At 41.4% G+C, this 22,628-nt stretch overlaps 1 protein-coding gene across 4 annotated transcripts in view; it reads left to right on the forward strand.

Annotated features, from left to right (window-relative positions):
- The window catches only part of fcho2 (FCH and mu domain containing endocytic adaptor 2), a 369,466-nt gene that overhangs the window by 8,468 nt on the left and 338,370 nt on the right, over positions 1-22,628 (forward strand). The window lies entirely within an intron of this gene.

A 22,628-nucleotide genomic window follows, 5' to 3' on the forward strand; every position in this document is an offset into this window, starting at 1 on the left:
GCATGCGTGAAAATGTACTTCCTTTTCCCGGTTGTCATGGCATCACCAAGCGCCGGGAAAACAACGTGGATGAAGACACCAGTGTTGCCAGATACTGCTGACGTTTTCCAGCCCAAAATATGTTCAGATCCGCCAAAATGCACTTAAAACCGCCCAATCTGGCAACACTGGAAGACACGCAGTTCTGTTGTTGTTGCTATTTGCCATTTTGGAAGTGCAAATTACTAGGATGCAAATTATGCAATGCCCGTATGTAATCAACTCTCCTCACGCGTAGCGAGTCTACCCCTGTAGCGTTCAGACGTCCCATTTTATATCGGTGCTGCCCCGCAAACTAGCATTTACTCCGGAGTAAATTTCTTAAACCACCTCCCGAGCAGGGTTAGATTTGCACCGGTTTAAGCAGCTTTCAGGGGCTACACCAGTATAACTTTGTACCGTGTAAACGCTCTACCGGGGCAGCCCCGGTGCTACACCGGAGTAAAAGTTGCCGTGTGAACACCCCTATTATAAAAGGTAGGCTTTTCCTAATCAACACTGCTACTCCCCTACTTGTTGTAAAGGATGAGAAAAATACTTTTCCGAATGGCCCTTGTTGTAACTTTAAATGCTCTGCGTCATCAAGATATGTCTCTTGTAACACAGCAACATCTATATCATCCTTCTTTAGACATGTAATTATTTTTCTCTGCTTGATAGGGCTGTGGACACCCCGTACATTCCAGGTGCATACTCGCAGCTTATTCATTATTAGTAATTATTCATGTATCATACAAAGCATATTGAACCAAGAAATCCACCACACACTGGGTAAGAATAAAATAAGCAAATAAAGAAAGAAAACAAAGAGCTGTGCAACAAAACATTCAAAAATAGTAATTTGGCGACGACCCTACTGAACGTGTAGGAAAAACCTGTCCTCCTGCCTGTGGCTGGGAGCTGACAGGAGCAACTTCTGCTTAACATGCGCCTACTCATAGACATAAACACACTACAGTCCATCAAGAACACGGTGAAGTAGAACATTTCACCTGGTTGGTTACAAGCAGTAGGAAAGAAAAGGGGCATAGTCACACGCCTGAATTTGGCAGATACTCCCATTGCTTCATAAGGCATAGTCTAAGCGCAATGTTAAAGAAAAGGGATAGTCCGGTGGTTAGAGATTTAGGGCAGCGATTCCACGCAAGTCGCAGCTGCCTCCGGTGTGCTAAATCTCTTCACCACACCGTTGACAGACAACCGCAGCGTAGCGGGGTATAGAAGGGCATAATCCATATTCTTCCTCCTCAGACAACCCTTCACCTTGTCAAAAGCCTTGCGTTTCTTGACCACCGCCACTGAGTAATCATTAAAGAAGGAAACTCTGATCCAGTCCACTGGCTGGTTCGGCTCTGTAGCAAAGCGCCGGGCTGCAGCTATCACTCGTTGTTTATCAGTGAAGTTGTGAAGTTTCATGATTGGTCTGGCATGTTGATTAGTGCCTGGCCTCGGTGCTAGGGAGCGGTGAGCGCGGTCCAACTTGATCTTCCCGGTTTTTAGTTGTGAGATTGAGATAGGAGGGGAGCCATGTCTCCATGAAAGTGACTGGATCCTTTCCCTCCGTGCCCTCGGGCAGCCCGACCAGTCGAAGGTTACATCTGTGGCTGCGGTTCTCCAAATCATGTATGTGATCTGCCATGTCGGTTATTTGTTTCTCGAGTTTTGTCACTTTAGCCTGCAACACATCCGTTGTGTCTTCCACGCCTGAGATCCATGTCTCGGCCTCACCAACCCGCGTTGCCAAAGCCTGCATCTGAGATGTTTGTTCACGTATAGCAGCAAGCGCAGTGTTAACTTTAAGATCCAATGACTTTGTAATGTTGTCAGTTATCTTGCGCAAAGCCAAAAGAATACTTGGGTTAACATCGCTCCCGGATTCCTCGACCTCGGCAGCAGCTTCCACCTCGTTAGCTTCTTCGGGTTCAACCGCAGCAGGCTCCACAGCGTCGCTAGCATGCTCACCTGAAGCAGTATTTTTTATTTTTTAGATTTGGGGTTAGGCATTTTCAAAAAATAGTCATCCAGGCTCATTATAGAGCTACTCCTACCGTATGCACGCTTATAACGTTTCACCAGGTGAACATGTATTTTAGACGGATATTTCAGTAAACCTCACCGGAGCTCAACAGGCGAGGTGTTCACACTACGACGCCATCTTGCCACCGGTCAGTAATAAGTTTGAATAAATAATCCATTTGAAATGCTATTTATTTATGGGAAAATCCATATGTAAAGGTGTAGTTTAGAATCAGAGATATCCCATTCACACAGGCTTTGTTCTCAATCCTGAACTAAGGCTGAAGTAAGACGTGCTATCATACTAAATGAAGTCACATTCTCCATATAATACAACTTGTGCCTAGTAGATAACATTACATGGTCTTTAATCATGAATTACAAAAAAGATCCTGGCTGCACACCTTGCGTGGAATGGGTACGAATTAAATGAAATGCACACAAATGACAAGTCTGCTATTTAGATATTGAAGAGAGGCACCTGTGGCTGTAGCACTTTGCTCCCTTTCATGAACCTAGCCCAGGGCTCAACATTAGCACTTGCCCGATGGCCCGGCGGTGTTTTGTACATCTTTCGGGCCAGTTTGGGCCACTAAATTTGGCCAAACAGTGGCCCGGGCGGGCCAGTACGTTTTCGATACAAATAAACAAATTTTATTACTCATATTTTACCCAGAATTGTGAAGAAATTGTTCGTAAAATGCACCTTTTCGATACGAGGTCTGCCATCTTTGTTTTCGTCACGCTCCGCTCCACGGCAGGAGTGTGTCGTCTTCGTGCATCTTCGGAGAAGTTCGGCGCTGTTCGGAAGCATCATTTTGGCAGGAAAATAGCATCTTGTAGACGAAGACGGTTGCGGCAAGGAGACCATCAGAACGGTGAAATTCAAATAGAAATATTTTCAAACTCCACGCTCCCCAACCTGGCCAAAGGCCAGGTAAACAGTTTAAATACGATCGTGCATAAATTAACTATCGGGTGTTAACGAACGGCTTCATTTTGAACTCGGCAGCCAATCAGAGTGCGCGACGTCACGCTCGGTTTACAACTTGCCAAATCGTAAAACAGCATTTCAACACACGCGCTTTAGCTTCAGATGGTGTAAAATCATTCAGACTTTGTATATTAATATCAAAATTTCAGGATACACTGCCAAGAAATATGGCTACACGTGTATCAACTTTTAGTGATTAAAGAATGAAGTATAAATGTTGGTTGCTATGACTGAAATAGAAGCAGATAAAATAATGTGGTAAATTAGATCTGATCCCATATATTATATTATTCAAATATCCAAAGATGATGAAATCTATCAAAATAGCCAAACTAGGTCTACATTAGTTCATTACAACAAAATTAACTATTCTGACTCTCTCTGGTACAACCAGACCATGCTAAACCCAGTATACCCCCAGTTGCTAGGGTATCTGCTGTTGCCATGGCAACGGTTTATGCAAATGAGCTGAATTTGCAAAAATGTACTACTAGTTCCCCCAAGGACATATCCTGAAAATTTGGTGTTTTATATCTCGTCTTATTAAAAAAATACAACATTTCACCCCTTTTTGGCTCACCTGAGCATACCTGTTAATTAGCTAATTAACAGGTAATTAGGGTTATAAATCACCCCCGAGCAGGTAAGGCTTTGCAAAAATCTCACTAGATTATTCCCCAAAGTCCACCCTTTCAGGAAATGTATGGTTTGTCAATGATTCTCATGATATTTTATTAATTAAGAAATAAAACTTCTTCATGGGCAATAAAAATGCCCATTTAAATCCAGCATGATAAGGGTTAGTATGCCACCCTCACCTTTCATCCAGACTTGGGACTGGCCTGTATATGTCTTGTGGCTATTATATAAAGGTGTATTTAAAAAGTTCATTGTACCTCTATTTCTATAAGAATATCTACAGTGGTGAGAATTCAATATCTACAAAAAAGGAAAATGTGTCTACATCACACAGGGTGGGTTACAGGCAAAGCTTATTCTATAAACAAGTTAGCTGCATGGTGAGGCAAAACTTGGCTTATTCTAAAACTTATACAAACAATTGTTAATGTAAAACAGTAATCAACAGCATGTGTTAAATGAACAGAGAACAAGAACAAAGGAGATTTTTAAATGTAACTAAGAAATTGATAGAACAAGAAATGCAAACAATAAAATATCAATGTGAACAAAGAAAGATATAATAATGTTAGCAAAATATGAATAATCGTATTTTCATTAATTTCACCTTAAAATGCACCAGAATGCACGAATATGAATTGAAAAATCTAAATTTTCCGGGGGAAGGCCCCCGGACCCCTCTCTTTGTGCAAGCACCTTTGGTGCTTGCAGCGGCTGCCTGTGGCAGCCGTGGTTCAGGTACCGTGCGCATTCGGGCCACCACATTTTCCATTTGGGCCAGTAACTTTTCAATTCCACTGGCCCAATGGGCCACCAGTGGTAAATGCTTAATGTCTAGGCCTGTAACCTGTTTCAAAGCTTTCAACCAAGCTTTTCTTTCTTCATCCAGAGGAAGTAAAAAATGTCTGTACATGCTTTATGCTGTCTGTTAGTACAATTAATCCCACAACTGAGTGGCATGATAAAGTGAGATGAAAATTCAACAGATGAACATCTGTCAACAGTTCACGTGTCGTCTGCTACCACTTCCTGTTTTGCCTACCGTGGATCAATTTGCCCCTTGTGCATGATGTCAGGCATCACGTGATAATTTCACCTGGGGGTCAGACACACCATCTTTTGTGTAAGCAGTGCTCAATCTGTCTTTGATGTGGTTCATTCTTGTGCTGTTTTTTAGGCTGTCTGCTCAAACACAGGGAAGGGCTTCAAAATGGATTTTAATTCCAACAACTGTGGGGGGGGGGATACTTTTTCGTTCCTACTATTTCTCATATCTTGGTTATGAAGAAGACTATAATAAGTCCACAAAAAGATTTCCTGCAGTTTTTGGGATGTATGACTTTTTTTAAGTTGACACAAATGCTCAAAAATGGACATTTTAGCATCTGAGCATTACTTTGACCAGAAATAACCTAAGAATACTTAACAAACATTGATATTTATTCACCACAATGAAATGTCTCCAGATATACAGTTTACAAAATTTGAAATATAATATCTGAATAGTTACAGAATAAATGTGATTGCAAAATACGAAAAATCCGATGACAAGTGTCACCATATCCTGATCCTGAAAGTCATTATTTCAGGGAATTACTGAAGAAAAGCCTGATATAAGTTCCTTTGTATGAATAAACAGAAGTATTTCAAAAAGTTGTTCTTTGGAAATTTAGTCATACAAATTATACGATAGCCAGGACTACGTATGTATATAGATTGAATAACACAAGTCGGCATATTACATTTTATATTGCACAAACATCTAAGATGTCTCATCTCATTATCTCTAGCCGCTTTATCCTTCTACAGGGTCGCAGGCAAGCTGGAGCCTATCCCAGCTGACTACGGGCGAAAGGCGGGGTACACCCTGGACAAGTCGCCAGGTCATCACAGGGCTGACACATAGACACAGACAACCATTCACACTCACATTCACACCTACGGTCAATTTAGAGTCACCAGTTAACCTAACCTGCATGTCTTTGGACTGTGGGGGAAACCGGAGCACCCGGAGGAAACCCACGCGGACACGGGGAGAACATGCAAACTCCACACAGAAAGGCCCTCGCCGGCCCCGGGGCTCGAACCCAGGACCTTCTTGCTGTGAGGCGACAGCGCTAACCACTACACCACCGTGCCGCCCCATCTAAGATGTTTTCTTCATTTAATCACAATATTGATATACTACCTGAGAATTCACAATAATATTGATGTAAATAACCTGAGAAGAAACAATGTTGGCATCCCGTACCAGGAGGAAAGATTATGCTGATATGGGATAATCACTGTCTGGATCATACTCAAAATCATCAGCACACATATCTGACTGATTTGTACACTTATTGCATCAACAGAGATTAGTACAACCCCGATTCCAAAAAAGTTGGGACAAAGTACAAATTGTAAATAAAAACAGAATGGAATGATGTGGAAGTTTCAAAATTCCATATTTTATTCAGAATAGAACATACAGTGGTGCTTGAAAGTTTGTGAACCCTTTAGAATTTTCTATATTTCTGCATAAATATGACCTAAAACATCATCAGATTTTCACACAAGTCCTAAAAGTAGATAAAGAGAACCCAGTTAAACAAATGAGACAAAAATATTATACTCGTTCATTTATTTATTGAGGAAAATGATCCAATATTACATATCTGTGAGTGGCAAAAGTATTTGAACCTTTGCTTTCAGTATCTGGTGTGACCCCCTTGTGCAGCAATAACTGCAACTAAACATTTCCGGTAACTGTTGATCAGTCCTGCACACCGGTTTGGAGGAATTTTAGCCCATTCCTCTGTACAGAACAGCTTCAACTCTGGTATGTTGGTGGGTTTCCTCACATGAACTGCTCGTTTCAGGTCCTTCCACAAAATTTCGATTGGATTAAGGTCAGGACTTTGACTTGGCCATTCCAAAATGTTAACTTTATTCTTCTTTAACCATTCTTTGATAGAATGACTTGTGTGCTTAGGGTCGTTGTCTTGCTGCAAGACCCACCTTCTCTTGAGATTCAGTTCATAGACAGATGTCCTGACATTTTCCTTTAGAATTCACTGGTATAATTCAGAATTCATTGTTCCATCAATGATGGCAAGCCATCCTGGCCCAGATGCAGCAAAACAGGCCCAAACCATGAAACTACCACCAACCTGTTTCACAGATGGGATAAGGTTCTTATGCTGGAATGCAGTGTTTTCCTTTCTCCAAACATAACACTTCTCATTTAAACCAAAAAGTTCTATTTTGGTCTCATCCATCCACAAAACATTTTCCCAACAGCCTTCTGGCTTGTCCCTCTGATCTTTAGCAAACTGCAGATGTGCAGCAATGTTCTTTTTGGAGAGCAGTGGCTTTCTCCTTGCAACCCTGCCATGCACACCATTGTTGTTCAGTGTTCTCCTGATGGTGGACTCATGAACATTAACATTAGCCAATGTGAGAAAGGCCTTCAGCTGCTTAGAAGTTACCCTGGGGTCCTTTGTGACCTCGCCGACTATTACATGCCTTGCTCTTGGAGTGATCTTTGTTGGTCAACCACTCCTGGGGAGGGTAACAATGGTCTTGAATTTCCTCCATTTGTACACAATCTGTCTGACTGTGGATTGATAGTGTCCAAACTCTTTAGAGATGGTTTTGTAACCTTTTCCAGCCTGATGAGCATCAACAATACTTTTTCTGAGGTCCTCAGAAATCTCCCTTGTTTGTGCCATGATACACTTCCACAAACGTGTTGTGAAGATCAGACTTTGATAGATGGGCAATTCCATGTAAATGTCAACCTCACCATGCAAAAATAAAGCAGCATGTAATACATCAAAACCACTCCCAGAGATATCACCTAGGCCTGTATTTTACAGATGTGAATAAGTTGAACCAATTTGTCACATTTTGATCACCTAATATGTCACTGTCAGTCTTTCTTTCTTATAATGTAAAACCCAAGCTAAAATCAACTTTGATCATGTACAATTCTATATTATTGCCACAAGCCACAGAAATGTATGCTAAAATCCACAAAACAGCAAAACAATAGCCATCCTAAATATTATTTAAGAACTTTGATAGTTTTAGCTGATATTTAGAGAGTTTTTCAAAGGGTTATGGTGGTTAAATTGCTGATTTTCTAAACATATGCCATGTCTATTTCAGATGCGTCACATCCATAACGGAATTTCGTCACATCCATAACGCTGACTTTTCCTTCCGAAACGCTGCATGAAATACAAAATATTTTAAACAAAGATTTTTTAATATTCACCTTGGACCCCTCTATCAAATGGATATCTCCATTTCGACATTAGGTTTACAATTTCAGAGTTTGATAAAAATGTACAGTCACCCAAGAAAAGTGATACTTTTTCTGTCACATCCATAACGCATCTTTTATTGGCATTTTCTGGCATGCCCTAGATGTACTATGGGAATTGTTCTTGTTCTATCACTTCTCCAGTATGGTACAGCCTTAAAATATGCAACACCTGTTTAAATACTGGGAGACGATAAAACATGCACTGGGTCATTTGTTGGCATTTTGAGTTCAAGTGTCACGTCCATAACGCTGGAATTGCTCAGATCCCTGTTCTTTAAATAAAACGGTGCCCACTCACACCTGATTGTCATCCCATTGACTGAAAACACCTGACTCTAATTTCACCTTCAAATTAACTGCTAATCCTAGAGGTTCACATACTTTTGCCACTCACAGATATGTAATATTGGATCATTTTCCTCAATAAATAAATGACCAAGAATAATATTTTTGTCTCATTTGTTTAACTGGGTTCTCTTTATCTACTTTTAGGACTTGTGTGAAAATCTGATGATGTTTTAGGCCATATTTATGCAGAAATATAGAAAATTCTAAAGGTTTCACAAACTTTCAAGCACCACTGTAGATGACGTATCAAATGTTTAAACTGAGAAAATGTATCATTTAAAGAGAAAAATTAGTTTTTTTTTTTTTTTTAAATTTCATGACACCACCACATCTCAAAAACGTTGGGACAGGGCCATGTTTACCACTGTGAGACATCCCCTTTTCTCTTTAAACAGTCTGTAAACGTCTGGGGACTGAGGAGACAAGTTGCTCAAGTTTAGGGATAGGAATGTTAACCCATTCTTGCCTAATGTAGGATTCTAGTTGCTCAACTGTCTTGGGTCTTTTTTGTCATATCTTCTGTTTTATGATGCGCCAAATGTTTTCTATGGGTGAAAGATCTGGACTGCAGGCTGGCCAGTTCAGTACCCGGACCCTTCTTCTATGTAGCCACCATGCTGTAATTGATGCAGTATGCGGTTTGGCATTGTCCTGTTGGAAAATGCAAGGTCTTCCCTGAAAGATACGTCATCTGGATGGGCGCATATGTTGCTCTAGAACCTGGATATACTGTACCTTTCAGCATTGATGGTGTCTTTCCAGATGTGTAAGCTGCCCATGCCACACGCACTAATTCAGCCCCATACCATCAGAGATGCAAGCTTCTGAACTGAGCACTGATAACAATTTGGGTCGTCCTTCTCCTCTTTAGTCCAAATGACACGGCGTCCCTGATTTCCATAAAGAATTTTTAAATTTTGATTCGTCTAACCACAGAACAGTTTTCCACTTTGCCACAGTCCATTTTAAATGAGCCTTGGCCCAGAGAAGACGTCTGCGCTTCTGGATCATGTTTAGATATGGCTTCTTCTTTGAACTATAGAGTTTTAGCTGGCAACGGCGGATGGCACAGTGAATTGTGTTCACAGATAATGTTCTCTGGAAATATTCCTGAGCCCATTTTGTGATTTCCAATACCCGTATGTGATGCAGTGCCGTCTAAGGGCCCGAAGATCACGGGTACCCAGTATGGTTTTCCGGCCTTGACCCTTACGCACAGAGATTCTTCCAGATTCTCTGAATCTTTTGATGATGATATGCACTGTAGATGATATGTTCAAACTCCTTGCAATTTTACACTGTCGAACTCCTTTCTGATATTGCTCCACTATTTGTTGGCGCAGAATTAGGGGGATTGGTGATCCTCTTCCCATCTTTTCTTCTGAGAGCCGCTGCCAAGATGCTTTTTTTTTTTTTTAATACCCAGTCATGTTAATGACCTATTGCCGATTGACCTAATGAGTTGCAACTTGATCCTCCAGCTGTTCCTTTTTTTGTACCTTTAACTTTTCCAGCCTCTTATTGCCCCTGTCCCAACTTTTTTGAGACGTGTTGCTGTCATGAAATTTCAAATGAGCCAATATTTGTCATGAAATTTCAAAATGTCTCACTTTCTACATTTGATATGTTGTCAGTGTCCTATTGTGAATACAATATCAGTTTTTGAGATTTGTAAATTATTGCATTCCGTTTTTATTAATCAACATTTAATTGTGTAGTTGTTTTAGATATTGTAAATTATTCAAACATTACATTAGTCATTTAGCTGATGTTTTTATTCAAAGTGACGAACAATAAGTGCATGCAGTCTCAGTAGCCAAGAGTGACCAGTGCTGAAGTACTAGTGTAAACAAATAGCCTATAAATACCATCCAATATCTGGAATGATCAGGGTAGTTAAAGATGTGCAGAGTCTTTTATTTTTAAATAAATTTGAGTGGATAGTATCTTCATCCTTGACTCTAGTATGCTGCATAAATGGGAATAAAAATGTATACGTTTTTGAGAGTTAAAATCGACCACAAAGTTGGCATTCGAGCTAACCCGCTTAGCCAGCCGTCACATCACAGCAGGAACCGGTTTTAAGGCCGAAGCCTTTTATAGCTATAGACCAAAGTCATATAAATAAAATTTTATGGTGAAAGTAAGAAATACCATTACCGACTTGCTCCACTAAGACTGATTTGACTTCATTGATTGTGGGTTGACTCTCATTAAAACAGGATAGGTGTTATAACTTATGTTGCATGCATGCATTTTCACTGATAAAACGTGAAAGGCTAATTAAATAATCAGATGAACTGAGACAATCACATTCTGAAGCAAACTAAATAATCTTATACCGGTAACTTAAATACACAATACAAGTTACATGTATTAATCCAGGGTTTTTTCTAGAAAAATTTAGTATGAGGGCGCTCACCATGGCGAGGGAGGGAAGGGGGGGGGGGGATGGTGCCGGTTGTCCCCCCCCCGCCATGCAAAGCCTTTGAAAAATGCTCCAATGGGACATTCTGAGGCTATCTGAGAGGGAAATTGTAACAAATTGTCTGTCAACACTGAAAAAGAAAGAAGTAAGGCCAAAAAAAAAAAGTGTGTTTCCGGTAACATGAAATACTAAAATAAGGTCGGTAGGTAGGAAATTTTTTTTTTCTTTTTTTTTCTTTTTTTTTTTAATTTTGTTCGAAAAAATTAACACAAGTAAACATCTTACAAAATAGTATTTTGGCACAGAATCCTTTATACCACACATCATAATAAAATAAGTGTTTTAAATCTTTGAACGAATAAAAAAAATATCGCAAGAGTTCGAGTTATGATCTACGGAAGCGATATTTCATGATATTTTCATGTAATAATGTGAAAACACCTTATCAAGAAATAACGTGAAAATAACGTCCTAGGCTACTTCCATTAGAAGCAGACGGCCTAGCCTAGCCTACTGTAGAACTTGGGTCGAGCAAAAACATGGCTGAATCCTGAATGACTCCTATTTGTATAAATAGGGGACTACATAGGCGGCAAAATGTAGTGTTTTTCCCTGCCATGGAAGTGCACTTGTATACTGAAAAGGAAGCAATTTGCATTACAGCCTTGAATGAGGATTCAAAATGGTGGCTTGGCTCAGTTTATGGAGGAGGGCTGATAGAAGTGGCGAAACATTTTACTTTTTATTGTTTCTTTCACAACTTGAATGCCTTGAAACAAAAAATTATGACAAACTAACGCCGCTTACACTAAAATATCGAGGGAAATTTGTAATAAAAACTTTACGGTCGGCAATTTCGACGCGGAAATTCTTGATCGGTCGGGTTACCGGAAACACATTTTTTTTATTTTTATTATTTATTTGGCCTAATCTTCTTCTGCCCTGGACAGTCTTTGGCTTTCTTCCGCTTCGTGCCGCGGGACGACATCTTTAAATGCCCAAGTGTCAACAAAAACAACTCGCCAACTACTTCTGTCAAAAGCTCCCGCGCCGGTGGGTGAAAGGTCATTCAGTCTCGAGAAATCTCGCGCTACAAGTCAGCTGACCTTGTATGTAACCCATGTCAAATCTCGCGAGAGCAGCCGCGACAAGTAAACAACTAAACAACATGGCGCCTCAGTCTGGAAAACGCCAATTCGGATTGTTTTTGCACCGTCTGGCGGTGTATCTACTATGATTGGAATATTTTTGGAGCAATTATAACGTATTTGATGATCAGACACATTGTCACGTAGTGTTGCTGGGATGTTTTCACGGAGTCGGTAAGGGGGCGCACGCCGAGAGTAAGAGGGCGCAGCGCCCCTGTTCCCCTGTTTAGACGAAAGCCTGTTAATCTAAATGCAGGTAAACAACGTGGTGTGTGTGTGTGTGTGTCGGGGGGTTAAATCCAAATGAGAGTCGGAGCTTATCCGTCTGTGTTCTCGCTTCTTGAAGGCCGATCTTGTGGCCAATTGTTTTTGAAACAATCTGACTTTCAGTTGTTCGTTCAGTTCTCCGTTCATTCACTTCCACATAAGGGCGAGATGGCAGCAATATCCAGTTTAGAAATAAGACTGCTGCTCCACTCATTCACTTTTCTTCATACTGTGCATTAATGGTGGCATTACTGCTGGGCTCAGGCAATTACTAAAACCTGGAACGGGAGGTCACCGGTTTTAGCAACAACTGCAGGAAGGTCACTGCTCCAGCGATATGTCACGTCCTGGGTTTTAGCAACAACCCTCGGCTCACTCCAGGAGGACTGGTGCAACTGAACTCGCTTTCCTTTAAAATAAATAAAATACTTGTAGTTTTCTTTTCCTTTAATTGTTGATACTGCACCCTCTTTCAATGGAGCACTTGCATGTGACGTCACAGCCGATCCAGATTGTGACCGACACCATCGTGTCGGTCAAACGCCATATTCCGCCTTCTACTTCTGGTTCTACTTCTGCTTTTACTTCTACCTTTTCTTCTGGAAAACCCTACTATATACAATTCTACTACAACGGCTGCAGCTACAAGCTCTCCCTACCTGTGCACGTTTATGTTTTTTGTGTGTATTTTTGCGTGGTGTTCGTCTGTATCTGACTTCAATATCCACTACAACTGTATGGACTTACTGGACATTGGTTTCCAGCAGAAAATGACGGTTTGTAGCGATTTCCATCGCATGCACAACATTCCAGACGAGAAAAAAAAAAAACATTCCGGACGAGATGGCGAGACCAGCAGGGTCTCCGTGGATTGTTATTGGAAGCAAAGGGAAGGAGGTGGCGCCGGGAGCGGAAGCAAAAGCGAGGCTACAGGCAGAGCCGGCCTGTTGACTAAGCTCAGAAAACAGCTACTCAAACCTCCACTGCCAAGCCTCTACCTCTCCAACGCCAGATCCATGTAAACAAGACGGACGATTTGGAATTACCTTATTCTATTCTATAATCGGCTGGTCAGTGCTATACTCAATACTTAAGTGACTTGCCCGTCCAATAGAGCTGTGCAATATATCGTATTTTTATCACGATATCGATATTGGTGTCAAACGATATCAAAATTCATAATATCGATATGAAACGATTTTTTGTCATTTGTCGAAAGGGACGTGCACAATATTTCTACAATGGCAATAAAACAACAATAACATTGACGTGACAGTAAGGTAAAACGAACCCTTCTGTCCCCTAAGGCACACCGTAGCCTTGCATACGTCATCCATTCTACTCCCGCGATATCTCCGCAACAGTAAAAAATCAGTTCTTCTGTTTTCATACGTGTCGGGTGATTTGATATATTGATTTCTTAATATGTTGTTTGATTTGCTTGCTAATAGTTATAATAATACAATTAACATATATTTACGTCATATTTTTGGATGTGGGACTGGGTAATGTAAAAATGGCATCTACGGAAGAAAACAAGCACAACAATATTAGCACATATCCAGCTTGCTAGCTGTGTTAGATGTGTTAAACCGTGTGGATTTAAGTGGAATAATTGCGAGTCGTCCTGTGGTCAAGGCAGCGTTTTAAGGTAAGGCAATTTGGTTATTAATGTTGCCCGCCGCGGCATGTTTACTTGGGTTCATTTGATTTTGACTTGTGCATCTGCAGCTAGCATCATGCTTTGAAGTAGGTTCTGCTAAGGACGGGTTTATTGCGCGATGTAGACGGACTCAGATGTAATTACATTGTTTTTAAAATTCCGTGCGCTTAAAACGGTGTCCCCCTGCTAATCATGTAGTCCTAATCATGTGTTGCTTTTACTTTTCTTAATGGCGAGTGAAATATCTCTGCAAATGGTATTTCAATGCTGACATGCCAAAAAGATAGCGGAGTCCACATTTGGAAGATGAAGGAAGAGAAGCCTGATGCTTGAAAATAGATCGCTTAATCCACAACGCATATCTGTATTTGAGACATAACCTGCAACTAGTGGGGATGTTTTGGAATGACTGTGCATAGGGTGTTTTTGGCCACAGAACACTAACCCACAATAGTAGGAGTACTACTGGGTTCGTGGATTTTGTCTGTTGACCTGAGCGAAGCATGGTGTTTGCCTTGTGCCATTTCACGTAGCATCTAGCCGCAGTGCCACCTACACTTTCAGGGAATGTTTACATGCCGCTGAGCTATTTTCATGTATGTTAATTCTTAAGGACTTGTCTCTATATTGTGCGTGTTCACACACGGACTGGCCATCGGGAGTAGCGGGAGTTTTCCCGGTGGTTCAGTGTGGGCCAGCGGAGAAAAAAACAAAACAGTTGCGCGCTGGCCTTTAATATGATAAGCAATGTTAAGTTTCTTTAAGAAACTGTTAACATTGTTTATTACAATTGCGCACTGGCCTTTAATATGATAAGCAATGTTAACAGTTTCTTAAAGAAACTGTTAACATTGCTTATCATATTAAAGGCCAGCGCGCAACTTTTTTTTTTTTTTTCTCCGCCGGCCCACAAACTCCCGCTACTCCCAATGGCCAGTCCGTGTGTGTGCGTGTTTTAATGTTGGTGTCTTAACAACACACAAGCTTACGTTGTAGTGTGTGTGTGTGTGTGTGTGTGTGTGTGTGTGTGTGTGTGTGTGTGAGAGAGATTTTATCCTTGGCTGGCTTCGTAGCCAGTGTGGACGTTACGCAGTAATCACTGGTAATACCAGCGCTGGCTCCATCCTCTGTGATCGGAAATGTTGAGTGAGGAGAACGTGAGCCTTGTGCAGGCGATAGGACCTATGCAAAGTACGCGCTTGCACAGTAAATAGTTTAAGTAAAAGGCGTTTCAGGGTACAACGGGAAGGGTTGACAGGTAGCCTATGAGGCCTGTACTATAAAAATGTGGCCCGGTGCCTCAGGTGTTGATGATAAGGGCTTTAAAAAAAGGTGTATAAATATCGTTTTAAAAATCGCGATATCGATATTTACTGAAAAAATCGTGATATTGATTTTTTCCAATATCGAGCAGCCCTACCGTCAAATGAGGATTATTTTCTTGTTTACAAGATGCCACATCTGAGTCGCTGACAAATCCTGAATTTCTGTAGAGATAACTGTCCAGAGATTTATAAGCACGCAGTGCTTCACCACTGAACAGCGAGGGAAAGTTAATGAGGTAATCATACATGTCCAGGTATTCCGCTGGCAGTTCAAAATCCGGTCGTGAAAACTCCGTCCGGTAAGCCATAAGGGTCACAAATCTGTAGATCGTTTATTTTAGACATGTATCTAGTTATCTGTTCATTAGAAAAATGAGCCGTGTAGTCCGTCGGTTGAAATTGATCCATTCTGCACATGAGTGCAGCAGTATTCAGCGGTGTTTTTGACCGACAAGATGGGGGTTGTGTACTTTCCGGTCACCTGACTGCAAGATCTCCATACAGGCTTATAGCCAACGCTCCTCAACAGATCTGAGGTCTCATACGAGTCTTCAGTAAAATGAGGAGAGACCACTTCATAGGTGCCCAATGTGCCCGTGAACTTCTCGCAAAACGTGTCCAAATCTTTGCAGTTTGAACATTCTTGGGCCATGAATGCAACATAAATCTAGCTTCTGTCGTGTTGCTGCAACGCTGGCCAGCAACACATCTACGTGACATGGTGATAAATTAGCTCAAAGTGGAGGATTGGAGTTGCTGTCAGCTCTGTGTTTTAGTATAGCGGAAGTGATGATGAGACCGATACACTTCCTGTTGTGATGTTATGGGTGTCAAGGTAATTCACTCAGACCGCTACCTATATAAATCACTTTAATCGTAAAAATTACTATATTAGATTTATTGTTGGCGCTTAAAACTCTTCCTGTACCATTGTTGAGGTCTCAAGGTATTTATAAATGAAAGTGAGGCCATGGCTCTGCGTATATGCTTTAAGAAGTTGAAGACACTTGGACAAATACATATACAAGGAATTATTTAATATGGTATGTGTTTGTTTCCCAAGTTTGACAACATTTGCATCTGCATTAAAATGGTTAGCCTATTATTCTCTGACCTAGCTTTTGCTTCTTGAGCCTATACAAGAGACGTCACTGTACAGTAGGCTGGTAGAGTTCTATTAGACTAGATCTAAGTGCTTATAAATGGTTATGGTATTTGACAGATGCTTTTGTCCAAAACGACTTACAATATGCAAACCAATACAATCACTCTACTCTAACATAGCCTGCTTTCCAGATGATGGCTGCTGCATGACTGCAGGGTGTTTGTGTTGAACTCTCTGACTGTAGGTTCATCACTCGATAATGTAGAAGTCATAAAGTAAATTTATAACAGTTTGTATGAAGAAAACAATAGGGCAGGGCTCGAAATTAACTTCTTTTCTTTGTGTCCCCCAGTGGTCCCGAATTCTGTGTTGTATTGTCCCGAATGGAAGCAATAGTGTCCCCATTTTTTTCCTCTCTGAAATAACCAGTGGTTAATATTATCATATGAAGTCTCATCTCATCTCATTATCTCTAGCCGCTTTATCCTGCCCTACAGGGTCGCAGGCAAGCCGGAGCCCATCCCAGCTGACCACGGGCGAAAGGCGGGGTACACCCTGGACAAGTCGCCAGGTCATCACAGGGCTGACACATAGACACAGACAACCATTCACACTCACACCTACGGTCAATTTAGTGTCACCAGTTAACCTAACCTGCATGTCTTTGGACTGTGGGGGAAACCGGAGCACCTGGAGGAAACCCACGCGGACACGGGGAGAACATGCAAACTCCACACAGAAAGGCCCTCGCTGGCCCCGGGGCTCGAACCCAGGACCTTCTTGCTGTGAGGCGACAGCGCTAACCACTACACCACCGTGCCGCCCATCATATGAAGTTACTATTATATTTGTAACTATGCGATTTTGAACCCTTTATATCATTTTTACAATAAGTCACAAGACACAAGCGACACATGTCCTATACATCATCTACTTCAAAATTACAGTTATTGCATTTTCAGTTTATTAAACTTTGGCGATCTCACTGTATGAATAGATACCCGTTTATTTAAAGGGGCCAACTAGCTCATTCAGAAAATGTTTCAACTCCCTACATCTGCAGTACACTTTAGTTGAAAATAAGACCCCTTTTATGTTCGTTTCATCTACTTATACCTTGAATATCTGTTGGCACTTATAAGGCCAACTTATAATTTTCACCATTACCGTTATCCATTTTTATGAACTTTCCATTATCCATTACCGTTATCCATTTTAATGAACTTTCCGTTATCCATTACCGTTATCCATTTTTATGAACTTTCCGTTATCCATTACCGTTATCCATTTTTATGAACTTTCCGTTATCCATTTTATGAACTTTCGCTGCCGGATGCAGATGTTAGCAACATCAGCATAGTGGCAGGTCCGAGCCTAGTTGTGCTGCTGACTGACTAAACTTTCTGAACTAGAAAGACACCAAGAAAACTCACTTATTCTGTTGAATGGTATCTTCCGTCAATATCGTCCACATCATTCCTGTTGTATTTTATAACGTGTCTAACAGTGTTCATTAAGTTCATTCAGTTGCTAGCGTTGCCTGCAGACCAGGCGATGACACTTTGGATCCTGAAGGTCCCAGAGACGTTATGTCTGGGCTTTCAGTTTCTTCCCTGCGGTCGGTCCGCTTCAACCACTTAAGCATTTTTGTTCTGGCAAGAGTTGGCGCAGCGTGTGCGGTAGCAATTCCATTCCAAGTCCATATAATGCGGACTCCGGCCAAAGATTCTAGAACAGAATGCGCTGCTCTGTAGCCTACGGATGCAGGTGCATCGAAAGTGTAGCTACTATGTATTTTTCGCTGTTAACGTTTTAAAATTAAAATTGACAAATTAGGTGAATGTCTACGTATGTGTTATGGCTTTGTAAATAATATTAATGTAGAACTTTTTTTCTAGATCTGTTTTTTTCCATTGTCCTGGGATTGTCCCAGATATGATAATTTTGTGTCCCGATGACATTTTTTATGGTCCCCGGGACATCGGGACACCGTTAGTTTCGAGCGCTGCAATAGGGTGCCAAGACTTTTGAACCGTACTCTGTGTGTGTGTGTGTGTGTGTGTATATATATATATATATATATATATATATATATATATATATATATATATAATTTATTTTTTTTGTGTTACATCATCCACGCTGTGTCATGACAGACAGGATAATGTTTGAGTTTAAAATTGTTTAGTGTGTAGGTTGTGGGTGTTTTTATATAGACCTGGCAAACTGTAATCAGTGCAGGCGTCCGTCATGATGCAGTGCGGGGTTTTATTGTTTTATTTATTTATTTATTAAATAAACCTAGAGGTGGATGATAAAATCCCGATATATAAATATTTTGCACAGGACCGTGTTCCTCTGATAACAGAAGCAAAGCTCCAGCTTTCTCTGCTCTTAATCTGTTCTGTTCTTTCAAGATATATCGCATATGTCGCTCTTTTATTGAGTGTGGTTTATTCATTTTTAAATAAAATGCCCGAGGAGTTTGAAACCAATCTAGGTTTTCTGTGTCGAATAAGAAAGCTGCTTCACCTGTAAGAAAATCAAACACCTTCATGAAGGAGCAAATGCGAGCAGAAGAAGAAGAAGAAGAAAAAAAAAGAGATTCTTAAGCAAACTTTCATTTCTGACTTTGTTTTTGTAAAACACATTTTAAATACAATCGTGAATTTCAGAATTTTCAGGCTTGGTTCCTCTCATTGTATTCTTTAACCACTCATTTCCTTGTTGTTCTTGAAGCATTTGCTTCTATTTGTTAACATTTTTCTTGATAGCAGGGAGACTGTAATGTGTGACTGTAACTCTTTCTCAGTTTGAACAAGCAAAAACAGTGCAAAAATTAACCATATTGAAGACAGATTAAGCCTTGCTTTCATGAAAGACGGTGTCTGTCTGAACCCAGCTGTAATTAATCACGTGATGCGTGACATCATGCACAAGGGGTCTATAAACAGTATGCATACCATACTACAACAGTGGTAAATAAAATTTGCGAAGCACTAAATGAAGGAGACTAAGAAAACAGCCAAGACATAATGGTGGCTATGTAGTGAGGGACACTTTTAGGAACTGAAATAAAAGCTCAAAAAGCCTAATTTTTGTGGTGCTAGTTTGGAATATATGCTCATGCCCAACTAGGCAAGTTGGAATGTCGGGGACATATCCCGCTCAGGGTTTTTTCTAGAAAAATTTAGTATGAGGGCGCTCACCATGGCGAGGGAGCGAAGCGGGGGGGATGGTGCCGCCCCCCCACCATGCGAAGCCTTTGAAAAATTGAGGCTACAATGGGACATTCTGAGGCTATCTGAGAGGGAAATTGTAACAAATTGTCTGTCAACATTGAAAAAGAAAGAAGTAATCTTCTGCCCCGGACAGTCTTTGGCTTTCTTCTGTTTCGTGCCGCGGGATGACATCTTTAAATGCCCAAGTGTCAACAAAAACAACTCGCGAACTACTTCTGTCAAAAGCTCCCTCGCTGGTGGGTGAAAGGTCATTCAGTCTCGAGAAATCTCGCTCTACAAGTCAGCTGACCTTGTATGTAACCCATGTCAAATCTCGCGAGAGCAGCCGCGACAAGTAAACAACTAAACAACATGGCGCCTCAGTCTGGAAAACGCCAATTCGGATTGTTTTTGCACCGTCTGGCGGTGTATCTACTATGATTGGAATATTTTTGGAGTAATTATAACGTATTTGATGATCAGACACATTGTCACGTAGTGTTGCTGGGATGTTTTCACGGAGAAAAGATCGTTTTGAGAAAGATTGCATGTTGTGCAGTAGCATATAAGTGCATGGCCCAAGTGTGACTTGGGGTTCAATCGGCATTTTGGTAAGGGGGCGCATGCCGAAAGTAAGAGGGTGCAGCGCCCCCGTTACCCTGTTTAAACGAAAGCCTGGCGCTTGCCTGAATGCATGTTTCACTTGCTCCTGGCAGTCCTTAATGTCGAGCCCTGTGTGTTTTGAAATCACTCTCATTGACTAATCCCGACTCACTATCTAGGGAATTCTGTATAGAGGACTATATAGTGAGCTCATTGGTAAAATGAAAAAACACTTTCGGACACTACTCCGCCATGCGGTTATTTATTATTATTGCTGTTACACAATTAAAATGTGCCAGATCAGTCAACTGGTGCGTTATTCAAAATAATAAATACGTGCATGTATTTTTGTGATAAATGCATATATTATACTGAGTGTATTTCCCACATTAATAAATACAAAGTACTTTTGTGTCTGCTGCATCGTTCAGTTCTTTTAAATCAAGGCTGAATACTTTTGTTCTTTGCCGCTTCCTTTTTATTAAATCAAATTTTGGGCTTTTGATTAATTTTTCACTCTGTACTGGAACTTTTATTCTTGTCTTAGGGTGTATTCAGACCAAGATAGTTCGATAGTTCACTTGCTTTGGTCTGAACCAAATGGTTTTTTTTTATTTTTTCATTTTGGTGCAGTTCGCTTTCACACTGTACATTTTAGTAAGCGGACCAAAATCTGTCAACAAAGCCACGCGCCCTGAGGTCGTTCAGCTATTGGTCAGAGACGACATGCGCACACAGCGTTAAGTTCAAAAGTAGTCACGGAGGATAGCGCTGATGAGCGCACATCATGTTGTGACAGTTCTGGCTTTTCACGCAAGTCGCTAGTACCGCCACTTTTTGAAAGAATGTCCCTGATTTTAATGTAGGTCTGACGGAGTTTCTTCACTTTTAGCCGACATTGTTCTGGGGAGCGCGTGAACCCCTTCTCCTTCATTTTCTCACTGAATACAGCAAACACGTCGGCATTTTTGTGTGTTCTCTCCAAAAGCTCAGATATGTGGACATCTGCCCATATATCCACAAGGGTACGCGTTTCTTCCTCGGCCCACATTTGCCCCCTACTCATTTTTTGTACTCTGTAGTCTAGTCTACCACTGGTCTGAATGACTGAACGACTGTTGTAAAGTTCCCTTGACAACCGAAACAGTGTTTGCACTTTGCGGTGGAGTGTCAAGACTCTGTTTCCCATAATGCTCGACAAACGACGGAAGCTCCCGAGGTACAAAAAAGCAAAACTGTCGGATTAGGTCCGGTCTGCTTTCACACCTCCAAAAGGTCCGCACCAGGGTTCCTTTGGTCCGGACCGAGTCCGACCTTGCAGCTCGGTCTCGGGCTGCTTGTTTGGTCCGGACCAGAGTTCGGTGGTTTTGTATTCAGACCAACCCAAAAGGTCCGGACCAAGGGAAATTTGGTTCGTTTGGTCCGGACCAAACAACGTAGGTGTGAATATGCCCTTATTCTATTTGTTTTTCTATTCTCTTACTATTTTTAATTGTACTTGAATGTCCGTTTGTGTTTCTTCCTCTGTCCATTCACCCCAACACACTGCAATATTATTGCCATTTTCGCACCACAATTTATAAATTTGTCTCATGCCTGTTCTCATAAGGAAAAATCGACCTACTGCTATACTCAGTCTAAAATACTTAAGTCCTTATGAAACAGCTTTTACAGCTTTTCTTTCAGTGTGACCACAATGCATGACGGTATATATTGCTTGGTTAGTGACCATCGGTTGTACACTACTTTTCACGATGCATTTGTGGGATACTAGGAGTCCACTATATAGGGTGTAACAATTCTCACTATACATTTGGACAGCACTACAGACTGGCGAAATCACTATTGGGTCTTTTCCACTACCCTTTTTCAGCTCACTTCAGCCCAACACGGCTCGCGTTTCGACTACCTCAGAGCAGCACGACTGAGCTCACTTCAGCCTTGCTCAGCACCCAAAACTCGCACGGTTTTGGAGTGGGGCTGAAGTGAGCCCAACCGAGCCGAGTGGGGCTAGGGGCGTGAGGAGACACTCCCCTGTGCACTGATTGGTGAGGAGGAGTGTCCTCACATGCCCACACATGCCCCGCGAGCATGCTGGGATCTGTAAACACCGTAAACCCGGAAGAAGAAGAATTACAACGAAGAAGAAGATGATCAGAAAACTAGATGTCGGTGACAACAAGCCACAGCACCAAGACCAGCAACACTAACGACTCCATGTCCTCCATGTTTATTGTTTACTATCCGGGTCGTGAGACTACCGCTTAAAAGGTCACTGATGTCACTGGTTTGCGCCGCCTAACGACATCACGTGACGTCCACCCACTTTCGCTAACTCCACCCAATGTGTCCACCCACTTCCAGCCAGCACGGTTGTAGTCGAAATGCAACCCCAACAGCCCCACTCAGCTCGACTCAGCCCAACTCAGCACGGCACAGCTCAGCCCAACTCAGCCGTGTTGGTAGTGGAAAAGCCCCATATGTAGTGAGTGATTTCGGACACAGCAGTGGATATTGTGA

The sequence above is a fragment of the Neoarius graeffei genome, chromosome 28 (genome assembly GCF_027579695.1).
Source record: "Neoarius graeffei isolate fNeoGra1 chromosome 28, fNeoGra1.pri, whole genome shotgun sequence".
In the NCBI taxonomy this organism is placed as follows: domain Eukaryota; kingdom Metazoa; phylum Chordata; class Actinopteri; order Siluriformes; family Ariidae; genus Neoarius; species Neoarius graeffei.